Source organism: Peromyscus maniculatus, chromosome 10, assembly GCF_049852395.1.
Source record: "Peromyscus maniculatus bairdii isolate BWxNUB_F1_BW_parent chromosome 10, HU_Pman_BW_mat_3.1, whole genome shotgun sequence".
Classification (NCBI taxonomy): Eukaryota; Metazoa; Chordata; class Mammalia; order Rodentia; family Cricetidae; genus Peromyscus; species Peromyscus maniculatus.
This window is the reverse complement of record NC_134861.1, coordinates 8,718,893-8,735,750: the sequence shown is the minus strand read 5'-3', so window position 1 is coordinate 8,735,750 and position 16,858 is coordinate 8,718,893. Positions and strand designations below refer to the sequence as shown.

Genomic DNA, 16,858 nt, shown 5'->3' with positions numbered 1-16,858 from the left:
TAGGGGCTGTGGACTCTTGTGTCTTTCACTTGAAACAGTGAGAGCAACTTATACTTAGATTGATTGTTCTCAGATTCTTGTGTTTTGATAAATACATTTCCATGACCCAGCATTGGGAAGGGGTATTTTAGACTAACATTGAAAGCATATTATATTAAGAGATGATCATATTTGTTCTGGTGTGTCCTCAAAGCTTTTCCTTTCCTTTTATCCTTAGTGTTGGCTTTTCCCATAGCTGTGACCTTCTCTAACCATCTCAGACTTGCTGAAAGATTTGACTAGTACTTTCAAAAGCACGTTTGGGATTTTTTTTTTTTAAGTTTATTTTTCTTTCTATTTTCCTCCTTGTTGAACAGTACAAAACTACCAGGTTTTATGTTCCACAGGGCAGCTGCTGAGGGTTTGATGTTTTCCCCTCCTCCTCTTCCTCCTCCATCCCTCCCCCTTTCTGCTCCACTCTGAAGGGAGCTGCACCTTTGTGGTTCTTCTGCAGCTGCTGGACTTTGATGGGGACATGCTTGCTGCCTCTATACTTGCTTCCCTTAGCAACCAGTCCTTTGACGATGACCTCTTGCTGTTTGCCTGTTGTCTCTCATGTTGGATTATAGATGAGAGGTTTACCAGGCTGGGGGTAGGCGCCTGCTGTTTGTGCATTTTATTCTGGGGTTCCCAGTGTCCCTCAGCATGCATTTTCTCTATCTAAAATTCGAGGTTTGGGGAGAGGGGAAAGAAGGAGATGGTAGAAGAGAGAAAGCTACTCTCTGCGCACACACCCACATCCACCCACCCACTCCCACCTCGCCATGCATTCATAAGCTTTATGTTTGCAGGCTGGTCCTAGTTAATTTGGAAACAGATGCTGCAGTGGTTATTAAAACTACTTAATTGACTTCTCGTCTTTCTAATAATGTGATTAACATACATAAGAGGAGAAAGGAATACCACTCTTTGCTCTTATTCTTCCCAAGGTCTGCATGCTGGCAGTAAACTTGCTTTCTAGCATAATTTGAACTGTGGGAATTGCTAAATTACCTAACTCTTTATAGATTGTAACATCTCTATTTTCCCTGAAGCATCATCTTTGCTGTTTGTTTAAAACAAGATGTTGCTTCCCTGTTTGTTCTCATGATGTGCTGGGGGTATGTGTAAGATTTGCATTTGGATTCCGCTCAGTGCTCTCGCCTTGGACAAGGTGGGGATTAGGACTTTGTGAAACAGCTAGGATTCCAAAAGAAGCCAGGATGATGATTTTTCAGAAAAAGCCTTAAAAACAATCTATCCACATAGTAAAGACTATAAGAAAATCACTCAATTTCATTAAGAGGTAGAAGAAAACAGGCTCCCTTTATGCACTGCTGGTAGAAAGGCTGCTTGAGCATATATTAAGACTCAAATACCCATATTCCTGGACCAACCCCTTTTCTTCTAGAAATTTACCCAAGAAAAGAAAAGAAAAAGTCCTAATTTTGTTTAACTAAAAAGATAAAAAAAACCATGTGGGTTAGAAGGGGAAGAAAAGACTACCATGGTCTCTTGTACATAGGCCGTTCCTTTGTAATAGGATTTTTTAATGCTTTCATTTTCTTTATCTTACAGTTGTTATTTTTATAAGCTGAGAAAGATAATTTTAATTGATTCTCCATCTCCCACAAAGCATTTTCAGAGTATTTTTCAAAACCTAAATAGATGAGCCATGCAAATAAATACCTCTATTCTTTGTTTATTGTTGTTGAGGATTGCTAAATTACCTAAATGTGCTTATAAATTTGCTTTAAAAAAAAATGTAACCCAGGCTGGCTTTGAACTCATTGTGGAGGATGACTTTAAATTCCTGTCTTCCTGCTTCTGCTTCCACCTCCCCAGTGCTGGGGTTATAGGTTTATAGGCATGTATCACGGTGCCTGATTTTATGCAGTGCTGAGGATTGAACCCACTGCATGTTAGATAAGCAGTCTGCTAACTGAACTACCAGCTATAGCCCTTGATTTTCTTTTTTACAGGTTAAAGTCACTGTCATTCTTTGTGTGAAAAGTGTTTTGTGGCTTTAAGTTGTGTTTTAATCTGTCTCTTAGCAGTTTTCTGTATCACCTTCCTGTGATCATGCAGTAATGCCTGATTTCAAAATAATTTACTAGTTTATGGTAATTAGTGCTTGAACCAGCTGTTAGGACAAAATCCAGGGAGATTCTCTACAGGTGGGTGAGAATGGTGGTGGACTTGGGAGCTAGTTTGTCTGTCTGTTGTTGAAATACTTCTGGATCCTGGATCTGAATTCTAGAGGCATCAGAGGGATGAGATGGGAACTCTGGAATTTCATTTGTGGTGGTAGCTCTTGAGGGTTAAAGTCTGTGCTATGTGTTGAGGTACACTTGGTTCTGAGGTTGGTTGAGTTGGGAGATGATGTAGCGGTTCTTTGGTCTTCATTGTTGCCATCCTTTTGAGAAATCTGTAAAGCTAGAAAAGACTAAGTATTAGCAGACCTTTGGAAGGTTAGAGTCAAATTCAGAACACTGGGATGTGGATAAATCCACAACACAGTGCTTCTTTTGGGTTCACCATTTTGTGTACATGTATATGTGGTTTATGTGTGTGATAGGTGGTTTATGGGAGTGTGCACAGGTGTGTGCTCATGGAGGCCAGAGGAGAATGTTGGGTGTCTTTCTCGATGGCTCTCTACCTTATTCCCTTGGAAGGGGTCCCTTACCAAACCAGGGGCTCCCCATTTTTTCAGGTAGGTTGACTGGCCAGTAAGTCCCCAGTGTTTCCCCTTACTAGGTGGTTACAGATGCTTGTAGCCATGCCAGTTTATTATGTGGGTACTAGAAAGCTGAACTCAGTGTCTCATGCTTGGGCAGAAAACCCTCTTACCTACCCAATGAGCCATCTCTCCAGCCCTAGGTTCACCATTTTTGAAAGATGAACAAGGTTAGAGTTGGCTTTTTTTGAGAGTTTTTTAAAAAATCATTCTTCAGTTATTTCATACATGAATGAAATGTATTTAGTTCATATCCACCCCCTCCAACTCCTCCTGTACATTCCCACATCCTAACTCACTGAGTTCAGTCAGTGCTGCCCATATGCAGGAGTTCATATTTTTAACACTTCTAATTGGATTCCTGTAAATAAGCACATGAAAATCCATAGGTGTTATTAAAATATTCTTTTACTAGTATCTTTGTTATCAACCATTTATTGCTGATTATTAGACTAAGGATATTCCTAATTTTGTTAATTCAGCCATCAATTGATGGACATTTGGGTTCTTTTTGAATAATGATGCTGTTAACATTCACACACATGTTTGTGTGGACACATTTTCATTCTCTTGGGTAAAAGGTTAGAGAGGAATTGCTGCTTCCTTTAGTCACCCTGTTTCACATTGTGAGCAGTTGGTAGACCTTTCCAGTGTGGCTATAGCATCTTATGTTCCTGTCAGCAAGGTGTGGGGCTTTTAATTTTCCTGTGTCTTCACGAACACTTACTGTGAATTATCTTCTGTTTTAATCACAATTATTATTATTATTTTGGTTTTTTTTGAGACAGGTTTTCTCTGTGTGGCCCTGGCTGTCTCTGTAGACCAGGCTGGCTTTGAACTCAGAGATCTGTCTGCCTTTGCTTCCCAAGTGCTGGTTAATAAGGCATGTGCTACCATTGCCTGGCATGATTTTATTTTTTTTTTTTATGTGTATGAGTGTTTTGCCTCCTGCAAACCTGATGCCATCAGAGGTGCAGTTTCTGGTGCTGGGCCCATGGATGGTTGTGAGGCACCATGCTGAAAACTGAACCTGGGTCTCCTATAAGAGTAACAAGTGGTACCCTTAACTACTGAGCCCTCTGTCTAGCCCTGTGATTTATCTTTTTTTTTTTTCTTTTCTTTTTTTGATACAGGGTTTTGCTATGTAGTTTTGGTGCCTGTCCTGGATCTTGCTCTGTAGACCAGGCTGGCCTTGAACTCAAAGAGATCCGCCTATCTCTGGTTCCCAAGTGCTGGGATTCAAGGCATGTGCCATCGCCCGCCGTAATATCTTTAAAAAGCACATTTTAATGCCGGGCGGTGGTGGCGCACGCCTTTAATCCCAGCACTCGGGAGGCAGAGCCAGGCGGATCTCTGTGAGTTCGAGGCCAGCCTGGGCTACCAAGTGAGCTCCAGGAAAGGCGCAAAGCTACACAGAGAAACCCTGTCTCGAAAAACCAAAAAAAAAAAAAAAAAAAAAAAAAAAAAAAAAAGCACATTTTAATTTTAATTATATGTATGTATGTGTCTGTGTAGGGGTATGTGCATGTGAGTGCAGTTGCTGACAGAGGCAACAGGTGTTGGAGTTACAGGCTGGGAGCTGAATTGGGTTTTCTGCAAGAACATACTGCACTGCTTTTTTAAAAAAAATTAAATTTTATGTGTACTTGTGTTTTGTCTGAATATATGTCTGTTGTGAGGGTATCACATCTCTTGGAAATGGAGTTACAGATAGTTGTGAGCTGCCATGTGGGTGCTGAGAATTGAACCTGGATCCTTTGGAAGAGCAGCCAGTGCTCTTAATCTTTCCAGTCACCAGTATGTGCTCTGAACTGCCTAGCCTTCTCTCCAGTACCATCCTTCTCCCTTTAATGATTTATCTTTCTGATGTTAGCCATGCGGTAGTAGATGTAAAGTGATATCTCATTATGGGGTTTTGTTGTTGTTATTCGTTTGTGCATGGCATGCAAGCATAAGGACCTGAGTTGGGATCCTCAGAAACTACAGGTATATTCATGAGTGTAACCCTAGTACTGAGGATTGAGGGTGAGAAAAGTGAATCTCTGGAACTCTGGCCACCCAGGCTAACCAGTCAGTGAACTCTGGGTTCAGTGACAGACCTGTCTTAAGAGAGTGATAGTGAAATACACTCCACATTGACCTTCTGCCTCTACCTATGTGTGCATGTATGTACATACACATGTATAAGCCACATACAAAAGAAACAGTATGCAGATAAGTATAGTCAGTTGAGATTTAATGAATGAAATTAAATGTTTTTATTTTTCTATTAGTATTGCTTTACCAACATTCTTTTTTTTTTTTTTTTAAAGATTTATTTATTTATTATGTCTACAGTGTTCTGCCTGCATGTATGCCTGCAGGCCAGAAGAGGGCACCAGATCTCACTATAGATGGTTGTGAGCCACCATGTGGTTGCTGGGAATTGAACTCAGGACCTTTGGAAGAGCAGCCAGTGCTCTTAACCGCTGAGCTATCTTTCCAGTGCCTGCTTTACCCACATTCTTTAGGAAACTTTAGTTGTGTGTGTGTGTGTGTGTGTGTGTGTGTGTGTGTGTGTGTGTGTAGTGATTAAAAGTGAAGTGTGGTGCCACTACACTGATTTTATGAAATTTTTCTCTTTGTTGCTTTTGTCCCACTAGAATAAGTGCCACCAAAGTATGAAAGACAAACATTATGTGGCTTGAATGAAAATGGCCCCCATAGGCTCATAGGGACTGGCTCTATTAGGAGGTGTGGCCTTCTTGGAGTAGGTATGGCCTTCTTCGAGGTGGGGCCTTTGAAGTTTCAGATGCTCAAGCCAGGCCCAGTGTCACTCTCTCTTCCTGCTGCCTGCAGATCCAGATGTAGAACTCTTGGCTACCCCTCTAGCACTATGTCTTTGTGCTGCCGTGCATCCTGACCTGACGATAATGGACTAAACCTATGGCTTGTAAGCCAGCCCCAATTAAATGATTTCCTTTATAAAAGTTGCTGTGGTCATGGTGTTTCTTCACAGCAATAAAACCCAAAGACACATTGTCTTTGCATTCTTATTTTTGAGACAGGATTTCTCTGTGTAGCTTTGGAACCTGTCCTGGAACTCACTTTGTAGACCAGGTTGGCCACAAACTCACAGAGGTCTGCCTGCCTCTGCCTCCCCAGTGCTAGGATAAAAGGTGTGTGCCACCACTGCTTGGCTGTCTTTGTATTATTACAAACATATTTGGCCTTCACATTTTACTTAAAGAGTTTGAGGGATACCACAGCTCACCTGACCTCAGAGCTAGCAGAGTGGACTTGGAGAATTGCTGGTCTAGACAGCATTTAATGGAATTGGGGCTAAATTGTCTTGAAAGCCCTTACTTCTGTGAGACTGGTAGTGTAACCTTTTAATTATCCTATTTCCTTATCTAATTAAAATCACAAGGTTATTCCCATTGAAGCTTTTTTGAAAAATAAAATTTTTCCCCAGTTTCTTCCTTATTTTCTAAGACAATGGTCTTCATCTTTGCAAATATGCTATTTCCCTTCACGGTTTGAATTAGCAGTGGCTGTGGCCCACAGAAGACTTCTTCCATGTTTTTTTCTGTCTTAGGACAGTCCTCCCACTGAGAAGCCTTGCCTGGTGTATAGTTCAAGTCCTGGCCAGTGGCTGGCAATGACCCGATTCTTGCTATGTAAATCCTCACTGAATGGCATGAGACTCCAACTTAGCAATTCATGGAATTGTAAGGTAAGCCCAGTTTCCCAGCCAATTATGACTCCATCTGAAGCTGTAGCCGGGCCATTAGTGTATTTTGAGCCTCGACCTCTTTTATATCTTGCCAGACTTTGAGAGTCTACTGTATAGCTACTGGCAACAGGCCACTGCCAAAACAGTCTACGAATGTATTGTTTTACACCTCATTTTTCCTTGTTTCCCTCCGAGGTGGCACCTTGCCTGTGTTTCTCTCTCTCACATATTTTTACCCACTTAAAAAAAATGTATTTCTTCGTCATGATATTACAGACTTCACTTCTGTAGTTACTTATTTTGAAAGACATGTTGAAGAATGAAAATGCTAATGTCTTCCTTTAGGGCCCTTTTTCAACTTTAGTAGATTTCTTCAGGATCCTTTCACTGGCTAAACTCTACCTCCCCCCCCCCCCCAAATTTATGAGTTGAAACCCTAGCACCAAGTATCATAGACTGACTGTATTTGGAGTCAGGGTCTACATAAAAGAGCTCATCAAGGTACTATGAGGTAACTAGAGAGAGTCCTAATCCATTATGGCTAGTGTCCTTAAAAAATAGAATTTGGACAGATGTATAGGCACGGAGAACCCTATGGCCAAGAATCACTAATGGTTGCCAGCAACCCACCAGAAGCTGAGAAAGCATGAAAGTCTCCTTGTAGTGCTCAGAAGGAACCAGCCCTTGCTGATACTTTGACTTTAGACTTTTAAAAAGCTTTCTAAACTTTAAGATGATGAGTTTCAATGGTATAAGCTCCTCAGTTCGTACCTCTGTGCCCTAGCAGCCCTGGGAAATGAGTATTGGCTCGAGACTGACTGCTGTCCACCATAGCTCTGTTACTGTCACCTTTGTTTCATAAGGCCACCTCACTGATGGTTCCCAGGGTGACCTGTGGCCCCACCATGCAAAATTCCTTCCTAAAGCAGTGCTCTGTCTGTATATGGTCACATTAATGAAGAAGGCAACATTGAGGGTGATGTATTCTAGAAGGATGGTGGAGAATGTTAGTGGGCCCAGAGACAAGTGACTATGTATGTCTGCTTCCATCCTTCTGCCTGTTCTTGTCCTGTACTGGTCAGAGGTGTTGAACCTGACTGGCCTTCACCTGCTTCCCATTCCTGGGGACCACAAAGCCTTGACCCTGCATGGGGCTCTCTAACTGTATTTTCTCCAAGTGCTTTCACCATGGTACCCTTCTGTGGGTTCCCAGCTGACCGGGGATTTCAACCACACAGCTGGGAAAGGCAGCCAAGAAAAGCGAGCTGCTGGAATGCTCAGGGCCTCGAAACATTACCCTTCGTGGTAGTTTGGTTCGTGCCAGGATGTCCTTGTAAAACTTTTATGAAGATGTTGTTGTACTTGCATGGGAGGTTGAAGATTGCTGTTAACCTTGGTGAGTCCCTTGTCCCCCAGGAATGTAGGGCACTGAGGAAATGCTTGTGGCCCTCCCTTCTGGATGGGTACTCCACTGCAGCAGCTGCCTAAGCCGAAAGTTGAGCTGGATGGATGGATTAAGGGGCATCAGCTAGGCCTTTGTTTAAAAATATTTAAAATATGTTTGAACCTTTCTTTATCAACAGAGAACAGTTCCTTTCAGTGTAGAGACGTTTTTTTCTTTCCATGTATTTTCATGATTTTGTTTGGTTCTTTTGTATATTAGTGACTTTGGGAAACTATTCCCATTCACGGTTTTGAGCACCAAACACAAAGGCATTGCATAGTTGTTCTGCTTTGCTTGAGGGAAAAGAACGGTCTACTTCTATTACAATTGTGAGCATAGTCTCTGGCTTGATTGAATTTTTCTGGTGTAAACTTTGACAGTTAAAAAAATTAAGAACATGTTTGAGAATGTACATATTTAAATGTCTATATTGCTTTGAATTAGGAATTGATGAAGGTATGTTAGTTATAAGAATGAGCTTTGGAAGTTCAAAGAAATAAAAATAAAAGAGGTTCTTTTGTATGTTTGGGTTTATTGGTAGGGGAGCCATGAGTATTAACCCACTCAGACGGAGTCCTGGCTATCAAATATTTTGAGTTAAATATCAGAATAAGGTAGTAGCAGTCTCCTAAATTAAGGAAGTGTAATGGTCATGAGGTTTCCCCTAGCCTTCCTCCTTGATGATCAAAGTGTATATCAGGTTTCTTCCCAACTTGAGATTGTCTTTGGTCATCTTCCCAATATTATTAGAAACCTGAGCTACTTCTGCATGCGTGCAGGAGAGGCCAGCATGTTGCACAACCCCAGCGGCCTCATTCATCATAGAGTGCTCAGAGTAGTCCTTGGCATCAAGGGCGTCGGGTGGCGTGCAGCCCTGCACGATGACACTAACGGGAAAGGACTGGTGGGTGGAGGACTCTGTTTGTTGGGTCAACTAATATATAATTATTCTTAGAAATGAATCCTAGCCATGTCCCTGCTGTTCTGTCCATAAGCCAGATCATTCATCTTAGGGAGTATTTGGCTACTTCTGGATTAGAGCTCTGCTTGCAGCTACAGGCACAGCCACTAGTCCAGCCACAGCTTACAGGAGCAGGGCTACAGCCTGGGAGAGGTCAGTCTGGAGAATTCAGTGACTCCGAAGGTTGCTATAAAACCACAGGCTAGCCCTGACACTGAGTAAAGTATGAGTTCCTGTTTTTTCTTCTATACCTTCCCCCTCGAAGGATGTAATATGAAGGAGGAAGATCAGAGGGCTTTTAGTTAAGCATTCCAGAATATTTCAAAAGCTTCAGGGCTCTGGGATAAGTTGTAGTGATGTGCACTAATATGCCATTATATACTGAAAGGATCATTTTCTGCAGCCAGTCATCCATCAGACATTAGTGAGACTCTTGACTGATGACACTTAGGTGTGTTAAGTTGAATTTTGTGACTTTTCCATTCTTGGTAGAATATTGGCAGTTTCCTATGGATATACCTAGAAGGGTCTTATACTTTAGAAAACCAGGGACCTGGGACCCGCATGTCTGTGCTGTGCTGGAATTCTTACTTGGCACTTGCATATGACTCTTGACGACAGGTCACTCACCTTCATGGTATTTAGTGTACCACCCTGAAACTGAGAATGTTGGTGGTAAGTATCTCTAGAATCCAACCTAGTACACAGCTCATTAGGACCAGCACTGGGGCAGCTGCAGTTTCTTCCTGATTTGTCACCTAAGTAGTCACAGAGAAGTCCACTTAGCTTCTCTAACAGAGCACTGCAGATTGAGCTGCTTAAGCAGCAACCATTTATTTTTCACAGTTCTGGAAGCTTTAACACCAAGATCACACCACCAGTATGGTTGATTTCTGGTGAGGTCTGGCTGGCTGGCTCACTTTCACTGTCTTCTTGCTGTGTCCTCAGGGGGCAAAGGAAACAAAAAGGACAAAAATTGTCTAGTGCCTCTTCATATAACACTTGTCCCATCCCAAGCAGCCTTACCATGACCCCATCTAACCCTACTTACCTCTTAAAGCCCTCAGCTGCAGGAACACTTTAGGGACTAGGACTTCATCACAAGAATTTTAGGGAGACAGTTCATTTCACAATGGCATAACCTAATACTGTTCTTTTTGCTATAGCAGTAGTGGTACATACTTTTTATATCAGCACTTAGGAGGCCAGCCTGATCTACATAGTGAGTCCTAAACCAGCCACATACTCAGTATGTATTTTAATTTTAAAAATGCATACATACATGGATACATACATACATATTGCTCTTTAAAAAGTGATTGTAATTTGAAAAATTGACAGAATTATTTTGCTGATTCTCATCTTTTATATTTTATCACCTTTGAAACTGGAATATCTCCCCCCTTTCTATTAATTTGTTTGTTTGTTTGCTTACTCATACATTATACCCTGACTGCAGTTTCCCCTCCCCAAACTGGAGTATCTTAAAACTAATTGAGTAACATGGTTTATATACCAAGTTCTAGGCCAGCCAGGGCTATATAGCATATCCTATCTTCAAAGAAAGAAAGGGGGAGGCAGAATGTAATGATCAACAGTATCTTAGATTTGATAGAAGATTATGTTAATTTGGTATTGTCTTTTTGAGTTGTTTGTTTGTTTGGTTTTTGAGCCAGATGTAGACCAGGTTGGCATCAAACTCAGATTTGCCTATTTCTGCCTCTCCAGTGCTGGGGAATTAAAGGCACTCAGTCATACCAGCTGTTTGTTTTGTTAAAAGGATTAGGCTGGGAAGATAGTTCAGTTAGTAAGGTAAACATGAAGACTTGAGTTATGACCACTCACCACCCCAGCATCTATGTAAAAATTGAGGTTCGGGGCACATAATCCCAAGACTGGGGAGACAGAGACAAGTAGATTTCTGGGGCTCACCGGCCAGTTTAGCCTAATTGTTGCATCCCAGGTCTTGGTGAGAGACCCTGTCTCAGAATGCAAGATCGCCCCTGAGGAAGGACATCCAAAGTTGATCTTTGGCCTCTGTACATGCGCGCGCATGCACTAAAAATAAAGATAGGGTCTTACTAGCCCAGACTGGCTTAGAACCTCTGATATCCTTGCTTGTCTTTTGAGTGTACCACCATGCCTGATAAAAGGTTGTTCCCTGGGAAGGGTGAGAGCTTTTTAATATGTAATTATGTTTCTTTGTTTTGAGACAAGGTCTCAGTGTAGCCCAGACTACCTCTGGACTTCTTTTTGGTCCTCTTGCCTCCATCTCCATGGACTGAGATTACAGTATGTACTGCCATACTCAAATTGAAGATTACTACCTACCTACCTACCTACCTACCTACCTACCTACCTACCTACCTACCTACCTACCTACCTATCATCTTTCTTTCTTCCTTCCTTCCTTCCTTCCTTCCTTCCTTCCTTCCTTCCTTCCTTCCTTCCTTCCTTCCTTCCTTCCTTCCTTCCTTCCTTCCTTTCCTCCCTCCCTCCCTCCCTCCCTCCCTCCCTCCCTCCCTCCCTCCCTCCCTTTTTCTATCTATCTGTCTGTCTATCTAATGTTTTAGCTGTGTGTATGTATACCACATGCATGTCAGAAGAGGACTTTAGCTCCCCTGGAACTGAAGTTATGGATCGCTGTGAGCCACCATGTGAGAGCTTGGACTTGAACCTGGGTCCTCTGAAAGAGCAACAAGCACTCTTAACCGCTGAGCCATCTCTTCAGCCCCCAAAGATGATATTTTTAAAAGAAACATTTACCAAGAATTTGTGCTGGTTATCTTTTTTTCTAATTTATGTTGGAGCAAGTGTCTGTTTTCTCAAGCCCACCTATGTACTTCCTTGAATCTCTGGATCAGCAGTGGCTATAGCCTGTGTTTTGAGAATCAATAATTTCAGGTTATATTTTGTGGAATAGCTTGGACCAGGAGAATCCATAAGTTATTACGAGCTGAGGTTGCAGTTTCATCTTTCCTGAAATTTGGGATGCAAATGGTGTATCAGCTATTTGAGTTGCCTACAAGGCAAGTGATAAAGAAATGATTGCTAGATTTGGAGATAAGCCAATACTTTTTACTTTAGATCTTTCTCTTTGAGAGCAAAAATGATGGGGTGATTAAAAGCAAGGACTGGTAGTGCAGATCAGAGTGCCTGGTGCAAATGTGCGTTCAGCAGTGTTGGGTTAGACTGAGTTTGTCATCTAAGTGCAGGATGTCCCACAGGACGCTCATCTCTCTTTTTCTCTCGTTTGCCACCCACAATGGGTGAGACCTGAATTATGAGCTGATTGCCACTCGAAGAGAAAAGGTATTAGAATAGCTTTCATGAGGGCACAGAAGACACCAGGAGTCGGAGGCAGTGATAGGCTTGTATTTGGTCTTCCCTCTATGAGTATCCTCCATAAGACATATTTCCCAGTTTGCCTTCTCTTAGCTCAAGGTAAGCATAAACTTCAAGCCCAGTGAATTGCATTTGATATGTTTAGTTCTTGGATCTTATAGTGAGGACTTAATGTGGTTTTGGACAATAACAATGTGAGGGTTTCTCCGTGTAGTTTTGGAGCCTGTCCTGAATCTCATTCTGTAGCCCAGGCTGGCCTTGAACTCAGAGATTCACCTGGCTCTGCTTCCTGAGTGGTGGGATTAAAGGCATGGGCCACCGCTGCCCGGCTGAGGACTCTTTTTAGAATGCTTTATTCATGGTCTGAATTCAGCAATTTCTTTTAAAACAAACAAACATACACTCGATGTATTTGCACGCAGTAAACTCAAGGCTGTGCATATACATGAGTTGTGACGCTCTGACTGTCACAATCAAGATACAGACCATCACTCCTCAGTATTTTGTCTCTTTGTAGTTTAGCATTCCTTCAACCCATCACTGATCAGCTTTCTATCTATAGATTAGTTTACAATTTCTTGTAAGTGAACAAACGCCTGAACAAATTTGAGAACCTGCCTCAAAATGAAGAATGAAAACAGAACTGAGGATATACCCAAATAGAGCATGTGCTTACCATGCACATAGCCCTATGTTATGTGTTTTTTTTTTGTGTTATGTGGGTTTTTTTTTTTTGTTGTTATTTTAGAAAGAAAAGAAGTGTAAGTTTGTTTGTCCACACCGTGGCATACATCACTGTTTTGTTGCAGAATAACAATTCCTTGTATGGATGTTCCACAGTTGATTTATCCATTTACCTAGGCTTATTTTTTGCTTTTACAAATAGAGGTTTTGTGGATATTTAAATAAAAACTTTGTGTGGACAAATGTTTTCATTTCTCTTTTTATAAGTACTTATTAGAACATGTAGGTCACATGATAGATAGGCTTAACTCTTTTTGGAAGTGCCAAATTCTTTTCTGAAGAGGTTGCTTTTTGGAAATGAATTACCAAAGGCAGTATACAAGCATTCTGTTGCTTCATACTCTTGCCAGCATTTTATATCTTTACATTTTAGCAGCTATGTAACAATATCCTATTGTGGTTTCAGTTTTCATTTCTTTGAAAAATGGTGTGAAGTCACATCTAGTTATACCCCCCCCCTCTGTGTGTGTGTGTGTGTGTGTGTGTGTGTGTGTGTGTGTGTGTGTGTGTGTTTGTGTTTGTGTTTGTGTTTGTGTGAGGGAGGAGGGAAGAATACTGGGGATTAAACCTAGGGCTATGTGCATGGTAAGCACATGCTCTATTTGGGTATATCCTCAGTTCTGTTTTCGTTCTTCATTTTGAGTCAGGTTCTGAAATTTGTTCAGGCTTTGAACCCACTCTACGCCCAGAACAGGCCTCCTCCTGCCTTAGCCTCCCAAATTGCTGGGATTGTAGGCACCACCATACGCTGTGTTTTAATAAATATTTAATATTTTTAGCTAGTTTTGACTGGGTTGTTCATGTTCTTTTCATTGAGTTCTAAGAATTCCTTATAAAGTCAGTTATGGTGGTACACTTTTAATCCTAGTACTGGGGAGGTAGAAGCAGATAGGTTTCTGTGAGTTTGAGGCCAGCCTGGTCTACATAGCAAGTACCCTAGAACAGCCATGGCTAAATAAAGAGACCCTGTCTTAAAAAATAGAAAAACAAACAAACAGGAACTTCCTGTTTATCCTGGTTTATAGCCCTCAGTTCTCATTTGAGTTTTAAAGTAATTACTGTATTTTTGCAGTTGAGTTAGAAGAATTTATATTCATTTTAGTGTTTAAAACTGAACCCCAAACTGGGGTATAGCTTATTGGTAGAGTACCTGCCTAGCATGCTCAAAGTTCTGGTTCTATCTTTAACACTAAAAAGCAAATAAATTAATTATATTCATGTCTTTGGAGGAAGGGCACTGGCCTTCCTCCAAAACAAACATAAACCATCATTTTTCCTCATCTTGGGTTATGATGTATCTGTGTGGAGAGTCGTTTATTGGTCCCTTTTTCTTCTCCACATCAACAAATCCCACTAGTTCTGCCTTCACTTTCAGAGTTTAACCACTTCTCACTGCCTCTGCTGTTTCTCCTCAGGTGATTACAAGAGCCTCCTGACTGGCTTTTCTTCTGCAGTCCCACTTCCCATCCTCCTCCTCCTCCCCAGTCTTCCCAAGTACAGTAGCAGCTTGAGCAATCCAGTTAAAATACACTCCCTCGCTGATTCCCTTCTGAAGGCTCCTGAAACTGTGGTTTGGCCTGCTGTACCCTTTCCCTTTCCTCCTGTACTCTCCCCCTTGCCTGTCCTTCCATCTCTACTGTCCAGACCTACCTCAGATGTTTTGAGCTTGCTCTTGTTTCCTTGGTCTAACTTTGATCCCAAGGCATGGCACTATCCTTTACCACTCTTCCGCTTTCTCAGAGTGTAAGTGTAACTTTAAGTCAGTTCTCTTCCAATTCCATTCTTTTATTTACTTATTTTTTAAAATTTTATGTGCATTGGTGTTTTGCCATGGGTGTCAGATCCCTTGGAACTGGAATTACAGACAGTTGTGAGCTGCCATTTGGGTGCTGGGAATTCCCGGATCCTCTGGAACAGCAGTCAGTGCTCTTCACCACTGAGCAATCTCTCTAGCTCCCTATTCTTTTCTTTTCTCCCCTCCCTCCCCTCCCCTCCCCTCCCCTCCCCTCCCCTCCCCTCCCCTCCCCTCCCCTCCCCTCCCCTCCCCTCCCCTCCCCTCCCCTCCTTCCCTTTCCCCTTTCCCTTCCCCTTTCTCCTTTCCTTTTCTCCCTCCCTCCTTCCCTCCCTCCCTCTCTCCTTTTTTTCCTTCCTTCCTGTCTGTCCCTGTTTTTTCATTTTTTTTGAGACAAGGTTTCTCTGTGTAGCCCTACCTTTGCCTCCAGAGTGCTGGGATTAAAGTTTAAGCTAATACTGCCCAGCACCCCACTTTCATTTCAAACATCAACTATAAAAAGAAAATTAGAAATATAATTATCCTTAAAACTAAGTATAAACAAGTCTGTGGGTAAAAAATAGAAATACAGAGCAAAGGTTGATGCTGAATCCACAGTCCTGTCATGTTGAGTTTGAAAGTAGGCATTGTTTGGGCAGTGGTGGTGCACACCTTTAATTCCAGCACCCAGGGGGTAGAGGCAGGCAGATCTCTTGAGTTGGAGGCCAGCTTGGTCTACAGAGCAAGTTCCAGGAGAGCCAGGGCTACAGAGAGAGAGAGAGGGAGGGAGGGAGGGAGGGAGGGAGGGAGGGAGGGAGGGAGGGAGGGGGGGGGGGGGGAGGGGGGCAGTAATGCTATTGAAGCTAGCTCTACTCTGTTTCTACTGTGTGGAACAATTTGAAGAGTATTGGAATTAGTTCTTTGAAAATCTGGTAGAATTCTGCACTGAAACCACCTGGTTCTGGGCCTTTTTTGGTTGGGAGACTTATAATGACTGTTTCTATTTATTTATTTATTTATTTATTTATTTATTTTTTGGTTTTTCGGGACAGGGGTTCTCTGTGTAGCTTTGCGTCTTTCCTGGAACTCACTTGGTAGCCCAGGCTGGCCTCGAACTCACAGAGATCCGTCTGGCTCTGCCTCCCAAGTGCTGGGACCGCCGCCGCCACCACCACCACCACCACCACCACCACCACCCAGCCTGTTTCTATTTCTCTAGGGGTTATTGGTCTATTTAAATAGTTTTTTTGGTCTTGATTTAACTTTTCTTTGCCCTTTACCTAGATCTGACTGTGAGTTTGCCAACCATAAACATACTTGAGGAAAACGACCCTAAGGAAAGAGAGCTGAGCCTAGGAAGTGTAGCTTAGTGGTAAAACATGAATTTGGCATATATGAAGCTTCAGGTTTGATACCCAACATCTTCGAAAGGGAGGAAGCAAAATAAAGGTAAGCAACAAAACCACATCTTTAAGATTATAAAGAGCCGGGCAGTGTTGGTACACACCCTTAATCCCAGCACTCGGGAGACAGAGGCAGGCAGATCTCTGTGAGTTCGAGGACAGCCAGGACTACACAGAGAAACTCTGTCTCAAAACCACTTCTCCCCCCGCCCCAAAAAAAAATTATAAAGAGATGAAGCCAGAGTAGTACTCCATGCCTGTAATCCCAGTACTCAGGAGACTGAGGCAGGATGATCACCATATTCTAATCTAGTCTAGACTATATAGTAAGACCCTGACTCAAAAACAATTCCTGCAGAAAAAATATTTTTGAAGATGAGAGGAAGAATATCAGTAAGAAAAATATAAGACAGCAGGTAAAAAGTAAATATTGCTAGCAGCTATGAATGAGAGAGTGACAAAGAAACATTAGAAGAAACAGGGCGGCCTGTTTCTTAGCACTTAGCACTTGGGAAGGTTAGTTCAGCAAGAGGTTCACCAGGAGTTGGAGAACAGTTTGGGCATGAATCTGTCTCAAGAGGTGGGGCATTGAATTAGATTTACATTTGAAAACAACAACATTTGAGATGTAGTTTCTAGCTCTGCTGGCCTAGAGTTTGTGGTAATCTTTCTCTCTTAGCCACTGAGTACTGGGATTATAGGCCTCTACCAACACACTTA

The 16,858-nt window shown here is 42.1% G+C and overlaps 1 protein-coding gene across 1 annotated transcript in view; it reads left to right on the top strand.

Moving 5' to 3' along the window:
* The window catches only part of Znrf3 (zinc and ring finger 3), a 169,810-nt gene that overhangs the window by 55,003 nt on the left and 97,949 nt on the right, over positions 1 to 16,858 (top strand). The gene's annotated exons all lie outside the window — the stretch shown is intronic.